This window comes from Pipra filicauda, unplaced genomic scaffold (assembly GCF_003945595.2).
Source record: "Pipra filicauda isolate LSUMZ 115617 unplaced genomic scaffold, ASM394559v2 scaffold143_size2779998_pilon, whole genome shotgun sequence".
NCBI lineage: Eukaryota > Metazoa > Chordata > Aves > Passeriformes > Pipridae > Pipra > Pipra filicauda.
The window spans coordinates 511,517-524,835 of NW_024103918.1; positions in this window are offsets into that span (position 1 = coordinate 511,517).

A 13,319-nucleotide genomic window follows, 5' to 3' on the forward strand; every position below is an offset into this window, starting at 1 on the left:
ATGAAATAATGTGATCAAATTCTCTCAGAAAAGTGACCCTGCTGAGTATAACAGCACTATTCATAGGCACAAGCTTCCCCTGTGTGCAAGTATCTGCAGATTCTGCTCAGCTGTTGCTCACATTCCCTTGTGTCTGCATACACATGTCAAAAAGTAGGAACTCTTGCAGTAAAGAATAAATCCAGGAATACATGCAGATCAACAGGTATGTTCTTTTTTTAAAACAGCTGTACTATGCTATGCTGATAGCATCTGCATGCACTTGCAAGCACTACTGCACATCTGTATGTGGATGTTTTGGCCGTTCTTTGGGTTTTTTAAAGAATATTTACACGACTGTAATCACAACGGGTGCTTAAAGCTGTTTCTTGAAGTCCCACAAATTCAAGCACCATCAGATATTCATCCTATCAGAAGAGGACAAAGGAGTGGTGAATTCACTGTGGGCAGGTTTACAGATACAAACCTCCCTAAGGGAGACCCGGCCTTAAAACATGGCAGCATTTTTGTCATGTAACAGAGCTAGAGGTGTTCTGTGGGTACTGTATAAAAAGTCAAGCTTTTCTTTACAATTGAAGTGGCTAATAAAAATGCAAAGAGGAAAAGAAAATCTAGGGATAAGTCTTTTACTATTCAGAAGCAGTAGGTACAGGAGGGAAATAATTGTTTCCAGACTGGAGCCAGGCAGCATTCCACATTGTATAGTGAAGAAAGAACAGACAGCTTTCAGCACACTTGTTTCCAATCAAGTGGAAACCAAGTGTCTGAGGTCAGCTTAAATGGAAAACACAAATAGAAACAGGTTGCTAGTCCAATCCAGAGACAAGGATGGAGGCAAGAAAGGAGAAAGGTTTCTTTCACAGATGCAGACAGTGTCTCTGGGCACTAGTACTGCTGTAGTTACTTGATGCTGCCGAGAAGTCTTCTCCGTGGCTTTGGCACAGTTGTGTTAGGTGCTGTACAAAGAGAAGAAACCCAAAAAGATCATCCTACTCTGACTCGCTTGCAATCTCAGTGAACATTCTTCAAGTAAAAGTCCAAGGTCTTAAAAGATCTTGCCTCCGTTTAAGCTGTGTTCTTCATTTGAATTTATACTTCCTGCTTCCAAAGAAAATCATTACAGTGCTTGAGAATACTGAAAACAGGCTGGGTTAGGGCAAGCAGTTGATCCAGCCAACTTTTGTGTGGGCAACTTGTTCTTATTCAAGAGAGTGGAGCCATTAAAATGAACAGGATCTTTCACTAAGGAAGAGCATATATGCATGGCAGAATGTATTTAGTCTGAAATAAAGCGAGGACTGTCCTTTGCTATTTTACACACCCTCTTCCTCTGCAGTTGAGGTCCTGGTCTACAGGTACTGAACTGAAGAAGAACCCCTTCCCCAGTCCAAACCACAGTAACAGGCAAAGGAACCAAACCTAAAACACCTTACTAAAACAAGATCCTGTACTACAGAAATACTTCCTTCCGTGGAGGGGGGAGAACAGTTGCATGGTACATACTGGTCATTGCAATCACTTAAATCCTTGAAAACACACGCTTAATACGATGTGGGCTGCATTATAAAGCTAGAACAGGACAGAACTGACCACAATCTACTTAGCATCCATCCAACTGTAAAAACAAAACAGAAAAAATTATAACTATTTAATCACAAAACAACTACAATCCTCAAGTACCCTCCTCCTCCCATTCTCCCTTTATTATAAGAATCATTTTTTAAATTATTACTCTCTGTCATGTTTTGGACTGGTTGAACAAGACAGCCTTCACTGTGTTTCAAAGCTGAGTTGTCCAAACTGTCACTGTTCATCCCGTTCAGAATCAGAAGGACCGTCAGCATCCTTACAGGGGAAGTCAGTATTTGACAGCATTTCCTCACCAGCAAGTTGAATCTTAAAATCTTGTAAATATAGAAATAAGTGTATAAATACAGAGTAATTCTACAGTCAACAGACTTACTTTGTGTTTATGGCACTATGACAGAGAACAAATCCAGCTAATATTTTAAAAGAAAAAGAGCCACAGAAGACACAAGTGAAAACACAACACTGAACTATGTGCTGAAAATTGTCTATGTTCATGCAGGTGGCTGTCACAGGCATGGCACACTTCTACCTTGTCTAGGCTGGCAGGGGAAATGGAGGCCTGAGAAAAGGGCTCTGGATGTTTATCTTGCACCAGCCCTTTTGCCTTCCTTCAGTGGTAAGAGATCAGAAAAAAGCTGGTTTTCCCAGCTCTCGGCAGCCTCTAAGCTGGGTTATCTGGTCATTTGCTCCCTTCCCCCTATCCCACAGGAACATGCATAATGGCAGAACTAAGCAGAGACTCGTTAATATTCCTTGTGCCAGCTCCTGTTCAGGGATCAAGAACACAGACAAAGGTGCAAAGACACCTGTAGCAAGTCAATGTAATTTAGGGCAGTCTGTGTACTGCACCCACGTCTGCCTGAGCTTGTACGTCCACCTAGAGCACAAAGAAACCAGTTTTGTTCTCTGGGAGCCTCCTCCACGCATTCCTGCCTGCACCTCGCCCTGTGCTGCACCGAGGCACACGTTGTGGCGCAGCCAAGAAAGTCAGCCAAAGATCCTGGCGATCTGTTCCTGGCTCTGGCTCTGCCCCTGCTGTGCCGTGGGGCGTCAGCAATGTGGTTGTTGCCTCTTCGCCTTGTTTCGCCCACCTGTGAAACAGGCAGTGTGGACTAAGACATCCTGTGTCTCCAAGGGTATTTGGGGCTGTGAGCTGCCTACAGTTGCGTATACACTTGGGGTCCTTGGAGGAAGGGGTGCATACATCCTAGACATCCGTGCACAGCACACATATGTGGAGCTTTAGCGCTGAGCTAAGAACATCAGTGTAGCTCACAGGTTTCAGTATTTGCAGCAGGACTTTGGAGAAATGTTACAGAGCTCAGGAGATAAGGATGTATGGATGGAAAATATTATGCATAGTGAATTACTCTAATAAGGAATTACACACATGATATGCAAGAGTGTTTAGGAACCCTAGAACAAGCAAAGGATGTTACATTTCCTCTTGATGCAATACATATGTGGCAGTGGTACCTTTATTTTTCCCTCAGCTAGTAAACTGCCCAGGATGAAGATGTGAAGGTCTGATGTGAATGCCTGGTTATATGTCTGGATATGGGCAGCAGTTTCAGTGACACCCTTCCTGTTTTTTCCTGATGCCAGAGAAGAGCCCAGCTCTGCAGTTGATGTGTGCCACAGCTGTGGTTCCCTGTGTTACAGCAGGGCTTTACACTGGCACTTTGGCCCACGGTTGCTATTTGCAGATAATAAGAATATAAACATATGTGCATATTTGGGGAGTAACCCATGATTCAGCATAAATGTTTCCTTCTTTTCCACAGACCGAACTACAGGCAGTAGGAGCACATCAAACATGTATTGTTGACTATATACAGAGGTTCAGTAAAACTAAAAGTAGAAAGGGAAATCCTTCCCCATCGGAGCCTGAGGCTACTAAAAGTTATACCCAGCTCTATGTTTGAGGGGATAAAACAATTGGAATTGAAATACTGCTTCATCGCCCGAAGAGGTTTTTCCTATTCATGGGTCACAGTTACTCCACTAGACTGTGACCACACAGCCATAATTGGGCAGCTTTACATTTGTTTGAGATCACAGCAGGAAAAAGACAAACTGTGTTTCAAGTGTGTGGTGTGTCACACAGACTGTTTTGGAATCAGTAGTTTATGAAGGGGCTGTGAGATTCCACTGCACCTTTTAGGGGTGAGATGAACATGGGATCACAAGAAATGCTGTCCAAGTTTCCACTCTGCAATGAGTGATATGGGTGTTTTGAAAAACAGGGAGAGAGAGGGCACTGAAGAAGGCATAATTAATAATTTTTAAGTCCATACTGAGCTATAGCCATTTAATTTAAAATAAAGCATTTTGGTTTTCTCCAAGAATCTATTTTTGCTCGTAGTATAATAATATATTTTAAGGATTTACCATAATACTGCTATGATGGACAGATGTTTACCTTTGTTCCTATGACTGTGAAAGGAAAAAAGCTGAGCTTTGAATGACTGCAGCACAGTTTAATAAACTGGCAGATCTAGGTTGATTTTTCATAGTTTTGAACAGCTAGAGCAATAGAACTATGAAAATATTCCTAAATGATGCTGCCAGACAGCAGAGCATTATCTGTGCTGTTTTCTATGTGTAGCACTGTTCATTGCCACGCAACAAATCGCAAAAGTCAGCAGACCCTGACCCTGAAAAGCAGCTGTGTTATAGCAGCCACTGGAAAACACCCGTCCTTGCACATAAAAGTGTTCCAAGCAAGAACGTCTTTCCCAGATAGACTGAGATCCACATGCTGGATCATGCTTTTCCTCTGAACAACTAGAGGTAAGTAAAGCCCTTATGGAAAGATGTGTCCACCTAGGGAAATTTTCAACCTGTCACAGGTTTCTACACATACATACAAGTATGCCCAGGCATAATAAGGGTGCACTTTAATAGCACAAAAAGCAGCTTCTCCAGCCCCAACTAACATTAGTCAGAGCCTTATCTCCCTGCTGCCCCTTGCTCTGGAGACATCCACTCTTGGAGCTGTCTGGAGACGTCCACTCCTGGAGCTATGAACTGCTCTCTGAGCTGCCTCCCCAGTTCTGGATCTGAGCAGCAAATTGAGCAATGCAGCGTAGTTTCCCCTGCTGTGCTCCCAGCTCCTCTGGCTGGTATGCCCAGGACAAGCCTCCCTCTTGTGCTGCCTTTCCCCTTCCCCTACCCCCTCCCATCCCCCCAGTTATTTCCAGGTTGTTCCTGGATTGGCAGTTATTTATCTCTGAGAGGGTACTTGTCTAAGTTTTTAAAGTCACCAATACAGACTACAGAGTTTCAGTTCATTGGCATTTCCCAATCTACTACCAAGAGTTCTCTAACACTAGACTACACCACAGCTGGAGTTTTCACCTCTATGTAACTAAACTGAAGAATTTAAACCCATATTTAGGTGCCTCAGTAAGAAGACAGATGTCAAGAGCTGGGATGATCCTTTACATCTCCATGAAGTTTGCCACTCTTCACAACTCTCTGCGCTCCGAGGAAGGGGTTCCCCGTCCTTCTTCTCCTTTGGAAAAGGTGAAAGATATTTCATGGTCTGGCTGCTTGAAATTAGGGCTCTAAAAAGACAATAAAGCTGGGCAAGGTGAAGATCTGACCCAGAAAGGAGATATTAATCATCCATTTCCTATCTTGCTGAATGGGAAATGATGAGCTAGACTGCAGCATTAATGGTTCCTAAATGTTATGTATTTTCTCCCTGCTTCCTGCTGGATGGGGACTAATACCACAGAGTTCCAGCTGCCTGTTCTTTTCTTCCCAGAGGAATTACCTATTTGCTTAAGTAACTTAACGAGATGCAAAAGCAAAGACAATAAAGGAGAGACATGGGGCCTGCAGGTCCTCAGCAGAACTCCTGTGTTTACTTGCCACCTGTTCTTTACCCCTTTTCCATCCTTTGCTCTCCTTCTTTCTGGGCACACCTATAGATCCTGTAGCCCTTGCTGTCTGAACCAGATTCTCCCACGAACCCCAGCAGCACCATTCTGGACCAGGTAATGTAGGACTTCAGGCCAGCCTGAGCCAGGCAGAGATGGCAGAAGATGGTGCCGCAGAGGGACACGGCAAAGAGGCTCAGCTGCTCCCTGGTGGGGATCTCCCAGGTGTGCCTCAACCTGGGCCTACACACACCCACGCTCCGGCCACTCTGCCCACAGGATTCTGCTGTTTGAGAAGAGCAGGACTCACCTGGCAAGTGGGACAGAGAGACACTTGCCCAGAAAGAAAGAGCATGGAGATGGGAGAACCAGGAGAGGTGGCCCCAACGCCAGGTGGGCTGCCTTGCCCTCAGAGCCGGTGGCTTCTTGAGGCTGGCAGGGATGATGTCTCTTCACCCCTTGGAACACAGCCTGCCCCCGCAGCTGAAGGCACTGGAGAAGCTGGCAGTCGTCATTATCTTCTCTCCACTGGGAACAGACTGAAACTGTTTTTCTTCAGGGCTGTTTTATGAGAAGCAGGAAGAGAGTACCCGGACAGAGCACTAAGAATTAACTTTACAAATGTGTCTCCATTTGACAAAATGTTTGAGGTTTGCCAGTTCCTTTACGTTCTCTCCCACTGGCTGAGGACAGACTTGTCCTGAATAGGAAAACGGGAACAGTGCAAGAGCACAGATGTCTGACATCTTCATGTCTTCTGGCTCAGAGAGAAGGAGATTAATAAGAGCTGCCAGAGAAATGCCTTGGAATGACCCTTTCTGATAGGAGAGAATATCCTGGAAACACCCATCATTTGTTGGCAGAGACACTCAATTCATTCCTTAGCTACACAACAAAATTTCTTTAACTCTTCTAGAGTTCATTTTTGGACTGGATTGCAAGAGTTTTATGTTAAAACAAAAAACAAACAAACAACCAAAAATCCACCAAAAAAACCCCCAACCACTTTGTTTCTTTCTGTTTTACATATCTGACATTTCCTAAAAGGAACAAAATGTTGAAACAATTAAATATTTTCCTTTTTTACAGCCCTATCTTTCATTAAGAGACAGTTTGCTAACATCTCTTCTTTCCTGTGAAGATGATGGATGGGGCTGATTGAAGAAGATTTGCAGGATCCAGTAAATGAGGTGCCATTTGCGTCATCAGCAACAGCGACCACCGGGGAATCATCTGCCATTTTTACTGTTTCAAAAGGAGACAAGGAGGAAGAATGGAGCAGGCTGAGATTTATTACAAGTGGTGGAACAGCCTTTGAAGTTACGCAAATGGAAATCTGGATTATTTGCAGGAACAGATCCTATATGAGGCTGTCGGGTTAGGCAGGGCCCTGTTTGTGGAAGAAACATCACATGAGCAAACTCTGATGTGAAACCTCCAAGAAAGAGAGCTAGAGGCTGTCTTAGCAATTAAGAAAATTGTGCATCACTGATGAACCAGAGAATGAAGTTCATCAGAGCTGTAGTGCTCAGCAAGCTGGGCCCAGTTCTCCCCTGGATGTCATCCCATTGTAGTTGCTGGAGAGACAATGGAAGGGACTTCAGAATAACACACCAAACTCTAGTCTTCTACAAATCAGCTGTCATTTTGCTGCAGCAGCCTTTCCTTTGCACACCTGAGACCCCTGGAGAGCAGGAGATGAACTCTATCAACTAATAAAATGCCAGCCATCAGATTTACTGCCTAAACAGTAATCTCAACTGCAGAGTTCTTTTACGTGGCATCTTCCACTTCCCAGCCCCTGACTTGAAAGCCCTGCAGTACCTGCACTGTTACATTCCCATCCTCTTTCCCAGGGAAATTGAACTGGATGGAAAGTGACAAGTATACACAAGTTTTGTGACTCTCAGAAATACTTCTGAAAGTTGAGAAAAGGAGAAAGAGAGAGCCAAAATGTCCATGTTACTGGAAGTGGTAAGTACCCTAGCAAGTGTCCTCAGAGTTCCTGAGACATATGCCAGGGACTCTTTCACTGCTCAGCCTCACTGAAACTCCTAAACTGTCAGGGGTTTAATGTTCCCTGCATGCCATTTTCTCACCTCCTCTTCATCGAGCTGATGGACAGTTCTGCTCATGGGGAAACCTGTAGTAATTCCATGGAAGTGAAAAGACTCAATCTTACAGAAGTGCAATCAGACCGTGAGGATTTAGTAGTGAATCTGACAGGAACAGAGAGAACTGGGGGGTTGGGGCTGTTCTAAACTAAATTGTTTGACCAAAGATTTGGTAAGGTCTTTCTTTCTCATTTCTTTCTGAACACAATTATTTGTCCCAGTAGTGAGATTCACACTCATTCATGTCCAAACTAATTTCTTTCACATGATTAATCAGCAGCTGGAGGCTGGTGATGTCATGGACTTTGACATTCGGTTGTCATCAAATATTACATTTCTACCCCCCCCCCCTTTTTTTTTTTTTTTAAATTTAACTAAACAGCTGCAGTGATGGCTTTACTGGCTGGTGGCCAGCTGAGTCTCTGCACAGAAACGTACCACTCCTTGCCTCTGTTTTCCCATATTTCCCAGCTTGTTTGATCTCTACTGGAAAAACTGACTTCCATGGCAAGACTCTTAGTAGCACCTACAGTTGCAGTGCATCCAAGAAAAATATACTTCAAGGACCAAGGAATTCGTAAAGTCTTAGCAAATCAGGGGTTCATCTCTTTTCCCTCAGAGGAAAAGTGGTGCTGCAGCAGCTTCAGTATGCCAAGGTGATTGGACAAATAGATTTTCATTTCAGATGGAAGATGGATGGAAGGAGGTTGGAGTCCTTCAGATGAATGGAAGATGGATGGAAGGAGGTTGGAGTCCCTCAGATGAATGGAAGATGGACGGAAGGAGGTTGGAGCCCCTCAGATGAAAGCTGTCAGTATGAACACACATTTCAGTTGCATTTACATGGAAACAAAATGTGTCTCAGCTTTTGGCTGGAAAAAGAAGGATGATGATCTTTGCAAGAAGAGCGCAGGACAATTTACTGTTGATGAAACTTGCCTGGCTGTTGTTAATAGATGTCATCTACCAGGTTTACCAGAGATGGGTAACCTCTGAAGTGAATAGTGCACTGCATTTTCGGTTAAAAACCTGATTAATGATGCTCATCTTTTTCTCCGTCAAAACTGTGCTCTCCCATTCTTAATGCTTAAATGATTCTCAGAGGTTTTTTTTCCCCTCAAGTTCAGGGTGAATTGGAGCCATTTGCCATTTACAGTAAGTTGTAAAAGGGGAAGGTGGGGCCTTGCATTCTCTAAAAACTTTGGGGATTTTTTCAAGTTCTGCCTCCAGCAAAGTATCAGTTTAAAAAGCCCACACCTGGTCCAACCTGCTCTCAGTAACAAATGCTGTCTTTGAGAAGGCAGTCTTGATAGGTTAGTTTTGGAGTAACTCTGATGGTTTAGTTTTCATTTTAATTTTCAAACATTTTGAAGTGTTTATAACACACTGTGAGCACAAATGTTGGTAAGTTTTGGTTGATTTAGTTTAATTGAGACATTAGCTGCATTGCAGGCAAATGGATTTGGAATAGGTATTACGGCACTCAATTTTCCAAATCATTACAGAAGGATGAGATTACAGTCAAATATTATATGTTAATATGCTTAAACATTCAAAATTATGGAAGTTTTTTCATCAGTAAATGCAAAATTTTTGCAGTAATTCTGAGTATCAGCAGGGTTTGAAAGCCTTTAATTAATTTTGGTTACATTTGAAATAATCTTTATAATTTCAGAATAATAAAACAGATCAATCCCTGGGAAGACTCATATAAAGTGGATAAGATCACATCTGAAATAAGTTTTGGCTCTTTCTCTGTCATCTAGATAATCCATGAAAAATCCCCAGAAGGCTAAAAACTGTAGCAGGAAACACAAATTAAAGTCTGCATATGTTACCCTGTTATGCCCAAAATAAAATACCTACTGATTTGAATAGCCTAAGGACCAGATCTTGTACTGTACACCTAAATTAGAAATTCATCTGTCTCTGGGATAGAAACTTACCAAGTTCTCTCTTCCAGAATTCAGTTCAAAATCCTGTCAGGCACTGTTTCCAAGGAAGTACTTTTTTCCACATTTCCTATATTCACTTGCACTATTCAAAGATTGAAAGCAAGGATTTACATACAAGGTACTAAATAGTCTACTGAATTCAAATCAGTTTCCACTGGGTAGATAATAATTTTTTCCATCCACATTTAAGGTAAATATACTGGACAGCCTTTCTTTTTAACAAGTCAACGAGACGTAAACAGGATGAATGAATAGGTAACTCTCTGCAGCTACAGGTGGAAGAGCTCTGAGCATTTGGCAGTGGTGATGCCAGTCTTACCCATGGCACAAGTCAGAAAACAGAGTAGTGACAGTGTGATGTCCAAGGCAATGCAGGGAAGCAGCAGCAGAGAAAGCAATAAGGGCTTTCTTGCCTGCCCACCCAACCAGGATCATGCTGGGGTCTTGGAACTGCACTGATGGACTTGGCTCTTGTATTTGAGGGACAGAGCTAAACAGCTAAAAACAGCTAAAGCCTTTTTCCTCATTCCTGTTTTCGTATGGTTACATTTGCATGACATGTTTAAAGCCAACACACCAGGTAGTTACTCGAAGTTCCTGCGAGTAGCTGTTCTTCGACACAGTTACTGTAGGAGCTCTTGTTGTAGTAGTTTTTTGTAGTAGTTTGTCTTCAGCTGCCTCAGCTCAGCTTGCTCAGCCACAGTTTCTCAGCCTGCATGGACACACCTTGTTTCCCGTCATATCCTCTCCCCGCAGGTGAATAGCAAAGTCCAGATGATTTGCTCCATGTATCTGTCTGAGAGCCAGGCCTTCCATGGTGCTCAGGCAGCTCAACGAGACTCCTCTTGCTCTGCCCGAGCTCCCAGCTTTTATTAGCTCTGCCCACAGTATTCCAGTACTTCTTTGGCTTACATTTATTTTCCTTATGCTTATTGTCCTCACATTGCTGCTAATGTTTCATAAAACTCCAAGAGTCAGATCCAAATGCCAAAGGGAAGAGAATCACTGACTCCTGCAGGCACTCAAACAAATTTTTCCTTTATGGTCTTACAGAGAGGTTTGAATCTAAAAGCTCAATAGAGCATCATTGGTTTTACTGGTTGGTTTTCTGAAGGGTAAATATCAAATAAAAGCATAGGAAGCCAACCCAAAAAATGACTGGAATGAGTAGCTCCTGTTTATTTCATCTGCAAAATGTACCTAGGTAACCTTCTATTTACAGCTAATCCTATGGAACAGCCACTGAGATGCTGCTGAAAGCTGAGAGTGTCACCTCAGCAGCTGAAACAGTGCTAATGAAACCACTGAGCACAGGCTATTCTACAGAAGAAATGGGGAGGCACAGGAAACAAATTTCTGTTTTCTTTTAGCAGCACTGCTTAGCTGGAGAAGCCACAGGTAAATGAAGGAGGTCAGAAGGTGCCACTCAGGATACCACATGGAGAAGGGGAAGCCATGCCTAGAGGAGAAGCAGCCCCACAAGCACAGCAGTCGGGCAGTGGCTGCAGCCCCAGCCTCGCTGATCAGAGCTCTTTGCCCAGGTGGTGAAGCAGAAGCTTCACCGCAATAACAAAGAGTGTACAAACATTTCTTTGTGGGTTAAAGGTGCTGAGCTGAAAAACTTAAAAGCTTGGGGCGTTGCTACTCCTAACACCTTCCTTCTTCCTCCTGGGGGACCACTCCCAGAGGCAATTGGATGGAGCACTGGCCTTTCAGGACTTATGAAATACGAACACAGTTTTATTTACTTCCTGATCCGTGGCTCAAAACATCTGCAGCTTCATAAATAAAAAGCAACCACTGCTACTTAGCAACTTCTTCTGCCCCTGCTTCATTTTGCCAAGAGGCCACGCTGTGCTGTGACTGTGATGCCCTAGAGGTGCTGTGGTGATGTTTAAGAACTATCAGCTGGGCTCCCCAGGCAGCTGGCACCATTGCTCTTCATCTTGCACCTTGTCTAGCAGGACAAAACCTAGCTGGTCAAATAAAGGGCCACAGCTGGAAATTTTAGTCAAACTGAGAAAGTAAATTGATAATGGGGCCTTCTTCGTCAGAAACATCTTGAGTTTCTGTTCCAGATGAGGCAGCTGAGTTGGCATTCTCAACTTGTCCCTCCAGTATGTGATAGAAAAGCTGCTACTGCTGCTCCTTTTGCACCTCTACAAGAGGAAAAAGCCGATCAAGTGGTGGATTCTCTGTCCCTGGAGGTTTTTAAGATGAGACTGGATGTGTTACTTAGTGCCATGGTCTAGTAACCGCGGTGGTAGTGGATCAAGGGTTGGACTTGATCTCAGAGGTCTTTTCCAACCCAGCTGATTCTATGATTCTATGATGAACCCTGGGCCATGAGCATAGGTGATACTTCTTCAGAGGAGAGCTCTGGCAAAGCTTTTCATCCCCCTTATTCCTGAAGAAATTCTGGAAATTTGTTGGAAGCAATTGGTTTCAGTCAATTCAGTGGGGAAACTGCATAGTGGTCACTGAAAGATTCTTCAAAAATAAGGTGCTAGGAAGGACTTTTGCAAATCTTTGAAACTGAGTCCATGCAAATGTTCATTTGTCAGCTTCATCTTCATGGATTCAGCAAAATGGAAGGGGATTCTCCAGTATCTGTCTCACCAGATAAATCTCAAGTACAAGCAGCAGCAGGTTCTACTCTTGGCAAGGTACCTCAGTCCCACATGAAATAACTCTTGGGATGTTCTGGTGGGACAGATGTACGTATATATACAGTAAACCTTTACAAGGTAGGAGATGAACGTCCTGATTTTGTCTCTCTGGTTGTTCTCAGCAAATCTCGATGTAGTATTTCTCAGGAGCAGAAATACTGAAACAATAGATTTTAGTTATTTCTGATTATTTTGAGCCCAGGAAATGGAAATATAGTATCACCTCACCATATTGTGCTTTTTTTGTACTTGATCTGTATCTTGCTACACCAAAGATTTAAATTTTCTTGTGGCATCTGCTGAATGCTGGCAAGATACGTGTCAGCATCATATTATTACCTACACATTCATTTCACATTGACGTGGCTGAAGACAATTGCTATTTGGGTTTCTACATCCATTTTGATACTTTGGAACACTCTACACTTCTCTGCTCCCATATGACAAAAACACAAGGGGGGGTATGACTTAACAGAACTGTATTTAACATTTTATTTAGCCTCAACTTTAGGTTTAAAATGCCCCTAAGAGGCCTTTTAAATATCCACTTTTGTCTTTTTTTTTTTAATCAGATGCTTAGTTACCATAGCTTTATCTTTCTTGGTTTGAAAATTATGACAACTAACTCCTCTCCTTTGCATTTTTTTTGTTACTTTTCTATTATGATCCTTATTTCAGGAGAGATTATCCCACTTGCAATGAATGTGTAAGCAGAGTGGTGGTGTGAAAAACACAGCATCAGCTGCACTCTCACCCAAACCCAGATTTGAAGGAAGGTTGCTGAAGGAGAAGCCCGGACATTCAGCCTGTGGCCGGAGCTGCTTCTGCAGAAGAAAATGATCCATTTGCATCAGCTCTATAGGAGGACATCCAGATATCTGCACCCAGCACGTCCACACCTAATGAGCCATGTGCTGAAGCAGCAACAGATTGGAGGGGCCTGTACATCCCTATCAACCCTACTCCACAGACACACCCTGGTTGGTGCCCAGGATGCAGCTTCTGCTCTGTCTGATAGTTCACCTCACAATGGTAACTGTTTTCTAGTAGTCTTGTCCTGTCTCACCAGTCTCTACACCCTGAAGGGTTGCTTTCAGGGAGATG